The sequence below is a fragment of a genome, unplaced genomic scaffold (genome assembly GCF_019419815.1).
Source record: "Pyrus x bretschneideri cultivar Hongxiangsu unplaced genomic scaffold, Pyrus_bretschneideri_v1 Contig119, whole genome shotgun sequence".
In the NCBI taxonomy this organism is placed as follows: Eukaryota; Viridiplantae; Streptophyta; class Magnoliopsida; order Rosales; family Rosaceae; genus Pyrus; species Pyrus x bretschneideri.
In genome coordinates this window covers 557367-563366 of record NW_025999412.1, presented here as the reverse complement: position 1 = coordinate 563366, position 6000 = coordinate 557367, and positions in this window count along the sequence as shown.

Genomic DNA, 6000 nt, shown 5'->3' with positions numbered 1-6000 from the left:
CCGTATTCCACACCTTCCCCACCATTGCCGCACCACTAAACCTCCATAAACCCAATCCCAAAACCAGAAAAACATCCAAAACTCACCTAGACTTTCACTGCCGCAGCAAGGAGAAGAGGAAAGAGGAGCTTGGACGCGCCGAAATTCAAGTGGATTCGTTGGGCGTTCTAGGTGTAATCAATCTTTTGTTCTTTATGTTTAAATTCAATTTTATTTCTCTTTTTGTGAACATGAGAGGCTAAACCCCTATTTAGCTAGGGGGTGATTCGAAACCATGTTTATGCTTGCAATATGAATTGATTACTTTTGGTTGGAATTTCATGAATGGTGAATTCAATTTGTTTAACTGCTTGATCGATAACTTATTTATGTATGTTGATTGAGAGTGCACGCTTAATTTTCATGCATGAATATGACGCTAGAATATAAGTGAATTTCACCTAATAGTTATGAACTTATTTTCACAAGTAGTGGAGGTTGCTTATAAACAATCGCGTTAAATGAATTCTTGGCACTAGTTTCATGCTCATCATAGTAACGAATGCCTCGTCAACACTTATAGTTTTCATGATGCTTAATGATCTTTGATTGTATCTTTATTGTGCTTTTCACGTAAAGGACTTTTGGAGAATGTTTTGAATTGCGTTGCGCTAACCCATCCAATTCATTAACTTAAGGAGAACTTGACGGTTAATTTAAGCGGACCTAATTAACCCGGAGTGTTGAGTTTCATAATTTATCGAAAGACCAACTGAAAATCAAAGTGTATGCAAGTGTAACATGTGTGGAGAAGAACCTTCTAGCTAGCATTTATCCATAGTTTCATCACATTCATATTTACATTCTGCCTTTTAATTAGAATCTGTGCATTTTATTTAATTTCGTCAAAACCTCAATCCCCCTTTACTTTAGTGTCCAATTTAGTTAGAAAGTGTCTTAGTTTGTGTTTTTAAGTGTTTTGATTCATTTGATTACACAATTTCGTCCAAATTCACCAAAGTGCTCAAAACTGCCCAGAAAGTGTTTTTAAGGCAGTTTTGAGTGTTTTGGGGCTGTTTTGAGTCTTTTGATTTGTTTTAGTGTTTTTATTGTTTAGTTTTGCATTCTTTGAGTCTAGTTTAGTGTTTCAAACTTTATTTTACGTTTTTGAGTCAGTTTCCAAGTGATTTTGCAATCCCTCCTAATCCCCGGTTAAGAACGATCCCTACTTATTCATATACTACAATTGTCACAAGAGGGTTTTAATTTGTGTGCTTACTTAGTTCGCATCAGTCATATGCTACGTTGAGCTTTGTGATGCATCATTTGGATGCAACGAAATTTACATGTCTCCAATAAAATTTACCTATGCTGATATGTAAGTACTTTATTATTGAAATAATAACATGAATAAAAACCAAAAGACCTTGATTAGAAATTGAAAACAAACCTATTTATCCATCTTTAATTCTAAACATCAAGCTATTTGTGTACCATTTACCAAAACCAAAAATGTAAAACATCCATGTAGCGTGCGCAAATATATCCACGGCTTCACTGTATAATTGTGTTTAGCTGGTGTTGTGATGTGATATTTTTTAACACACAAATTAAACCCTCTTTTTTATAGTTGTAGTATGTGAAAGTAGGGATCGTTCTAGGCCGGGGATTAGAATGGATGCTAATCTACAATAATTTAACTCAAAAACAGAAAACTAGACTCAAACAACTCAACACAAGCTAAACTGACTTAATTAACACAAAACTAAGTTAAATTGACTCAAAACATGAACTAGAGAGAAGTTTGGATGAAAATTAAACTAAAAAAACTCAAAATACTAAATGGGAGTTGTTTTGACGAATTTTAACTAAAACTAAGTAGGTTCCAAAATCAAACTAAAGGTTGCATGAAATTGGGTGAATTAAAGGGTGAAAGGCTAGCTAGAAGGTCCTTCTCCACACATGACACATATGCATACAAATCGATTTCCAGTTATTATTCCTCTAAACCATGAATGACAATGCCCCAAATTAATTGTGAACTACACTATTTAACTCTCAGATTTTCCTAATTTCATTGATTGGACTCAGCGATGCAATCAAATTATTCTTATCAAGTTCCCTATATGAATTTCATGATAGAGATACATATCAAAGATCATTAAGTTCTATGAAAATCATAAGCATTGGCAAGGCATTCGTAACTATGAACTGCATGATACTCCTGCTATGGATTTGTGCATGCAAACTAAGCATGCATCCTTAATCAACATACAAGAATAAGTTATCAATCAAACATATAAGTAAATTGCATTCATGTTTTACGAAACAATAACTGGAGGAAATCAATTCATATCACATATATGTTCATGGCTTTGAATTCACCTCTAACTAAAACGAAATTAGTTCCACATGTTTGCAATTAAACAAAACCAATCTATTTTAAACATTGGACTAAATCTAAGGATAGAAAGAACCCAAAAATGCTCAAGCACTCCAATGGCCTTGGATGGCAGGTCATGGCACAAGCTCTTTTTCTGCTTCCTTTCTTGCAAAGTTGCGACACAAAGTGTATTTTTCTAATTTTCTCTCTAATGCTCTCTCTCCTTTTGTGTAGCATAAATGTGTGTATATATAGGCTAGGGTTCACGGCACAAATCCTTAGAGGACAAGGATAGGGCACGGTAGATTTTTATAATGATGAAAAGGCATTCTAAGTAGTAACCAAGCAAAGAAATAATGAGATCATGCAATGACTTTAGAAAACAAAAACATTACAAATTAATAACTCTCCAAATAAAGTTTAGGCTCAAGTCTCTCAGGGTTGTAGCGTTAGTTTGAGTTCCTTCCTTCAAGCATGTTACAAAAACTAATTTTTTCTCTTTGTGATTACATGTGAATTCGTAAATGACAACTACAACTAAGCATAAACCAAAGAGCATATCAAACTTCCATCCATGTTTGTAACTTTCTTTAACAGTCATTCAATTAAAAACCAAGTCCACATCATTGTGTTGGAAGGTACCCTAAGACACAAACAATCAACAAAAACGACTCTTTTTTGGTATTTTCTCAAGCTTTTTCGATTTTTTTTCAAAATTTATGGATTTTCTGTTATAGGACACATTAAAACACTTCAAAACACAATAAAAACACTTAAAAAAAGTGAGTAACAACTTTTAGAAGTGATAGGTGATAAAATTCGAAAATAAGTCATGGAAAGCATTCTGTTTACAGCCCCCCCTCCCCCCAACACTTAAACCAAACATTGTCCCCAATGTTTCAAAAGTAGACTCACATGCAAACAATCAAACAACACAAATAACAAACATGACACTAATGGCAAAGTAAAAGTAATAAAGAGTAGGGTTAAAGAACGTAAATCTAGTTTTGGAGGCGGAGATTCCTAGGTTTTCTTTATTTAAACGCATGGGTTGCCTCCCAAGAAGTGCTTGCTTTAACGTCTTCTAGCCAGACGATACCTCATTTTAAGCTCCATTAGGGTCCACGGCATGGAGAGGTATATCCTCCATGACATGCTCCTCAAAGTACTCATAATAAGGATCTATGAACGAAAATGGGTGGTGATCCTTCCTGATTGTGGCGTTAAGCTTCCTAAAGTCAATGTAAACTCTCCCACCAGCTTAGATTCGATTGGGCACCTGAATCAAAGAAGGTAACAACCTATTAATTGAAATAGGAATTCGAATTGGAATAGGTGGCTCACCAATATATTGCGATGAAGGCTCAAAAGTAGTAGCACTATCAACAAATTCATTAGGGATGCTCTCGACTAGAATGGGTATTTTGAGGGCAGTGGCATGTCCCTTGTGCTCCACTCCAATTCCCTCTTCGATGGTGGTTCTAGATACATCCTTCTTGATTGGTGCTACTGAACGTTCCTACCCTAAATTTTTAATCACTTATATGGCAACACAAGAACGAACAACATTAGGATTCTTAACAGATTCAGGAACATTGAATTTAATAATATCGCCACCAAACTTCATTGTTAACGCTCCCTTGGCCACATCAATCTTGGTTTGGGTTGTTTTCATGAAAGGTCGTTCAAGTAAGATTGGCAACGATGAAAAGTAGGCTGAATCTTCCATCTTAAGCACATAGAAATCAGCTGGAAAGATCAAATAGTTAACTTGCACCAAAACATCTTCCAAAACTCCTTTCGGAAGTGCATTAGAACGATCGGCTAATTGGATAATAACTTCATCATTTTTAAGCTCTCCTAGATTCATAGATGCATAAACAGAATATGGCATGACATTAATGGAAGCACCTAAATCTAGCATAGCATGTTCAAACCTTGTATTACCAATTACACAAGGGATAGTGAAACTACCTGGATCTTTGCATTTAGGTGGCAGCTTCCTTTGCAACATTGTAGAGACATTTTCACTTACATGTACCACCTTTTTCTCCCGAATTCGTTTCTTTGTTGTACAAAGCTTCTTAAAAAACTTAGCATACTTCGAAATTTGCTTTATCGCATCAATAAGCGGGATATTGACTTGCACCTTCCTAAAAGTCTCTAGAATTTCTTTTTCATTCTCTTCGTTTCTAGATTGCATAAGCCTTCCAGGGAAAGGCACATTTGGTGGAATAACGTTAGAAGGAATTGAATTTGGACCTACCTTAGTTGAATTGGATGACATAGGGTGCCTAGGGGCCTACGACAATGGGTGTTCTTCCCTTGTCGTGGCTTTTTCTTCTTGTTGCAACAACTTTTCATCCTCCTCTTGGGTTGGTTTTGATGTTTTTGAACTTGTTCCAATTTCTTTGCCACTTCTCAAAGTGATGGCGTTGGCAGTTTCAAAACCTCCCTTTCAATTGATAATGGTTAAACTAGGTAGTTTGCCTTCTTCTCTAAACTGTCCCATGAATTCCGCCATCTGCCCAATTTGCTTCTTCACTTCGCACATCTCTTTGGCTTGATTTTGTAAACCCTGAGTCAAAGAAGTTAGTACTTGAAGAATTTTATCATTATCCAATGAGAACCTGAATTTGGTTGGGTAGATTGTGGTTGAGGTTGTGTTGGTGTGAATGGCCTTTGAAATATCCAGGGGGGTGGCTGTCTAAATCTACCTTGTTGTTGAGGTTGGTGAGGCTCCCTCCACTTCATGTTTGGGTGATCTCTCCAACCCGTATTGTAAGTGTTGGAGTATGGATCATACCTTGGTTGATTTTGGCTTTGATAGCCCACGACATTGGCACTTTCCCATCCCCCATTCTCTATCAATTGAGGGCATTGATCAGAAAGGTGTCCTTGCATAGAGAACACGCTACAAGTACTTGTTCCTTGCATTTTGGATCCTTCAACAACCCGTGACATAAGAACAATGAGATTAGCCAATTGCGATTGAATTTCGGCCATTGAACTTACCTCATTAACTTGGTGCTGCTGTGGGGGGTCTCTCTGTCTAACTCTTTCGTATTGTTATGCATTCAAGGCTTGGTTCACTATTAAGATCTTCGCTGCAACTGGTGTTTTGTCAACCAAGGCACCTCCCGCTAAACCAACAAGCATTTGTCTCTCAAGTGGAAGTAGTCCTTCATAGAAATATTGAATCAAAAGTTCTTCCTTCATTTGATGTTGAGGGCATGATGCAACTAGAGTCTTGAAACGCTCATAATATGCTAGAAAGGATTCTCCTTGGCTTTGTTAAATTCCACTAATCCTTTTCCTCAAAAGAATGACTCTTGAAGTTGGGAAGAATTTCTCTTAGAATGCTCTCTTCATGCTTTCCCAAAAATTGACGGTTCCAGGTGCCCATTCAAAGAGCCAAACCTTAGCCTTTTCCAAAAGAAAGAATGGAAAAGCTTTCATCTTCAGAATATTGCCATCCATGTTGATTGGCATCGTACTCGAGCATATTACTTCAAATTCCTTAAGATGCTTGTTTGGATCTTCCATGGATAGCCCATGGTATTTGGGAATGTGATGCAGCAAGCTAGACTTCAATTGGAACTTATCGGTCTTGCCTTGAGCCGTCCTAGGATATTGAA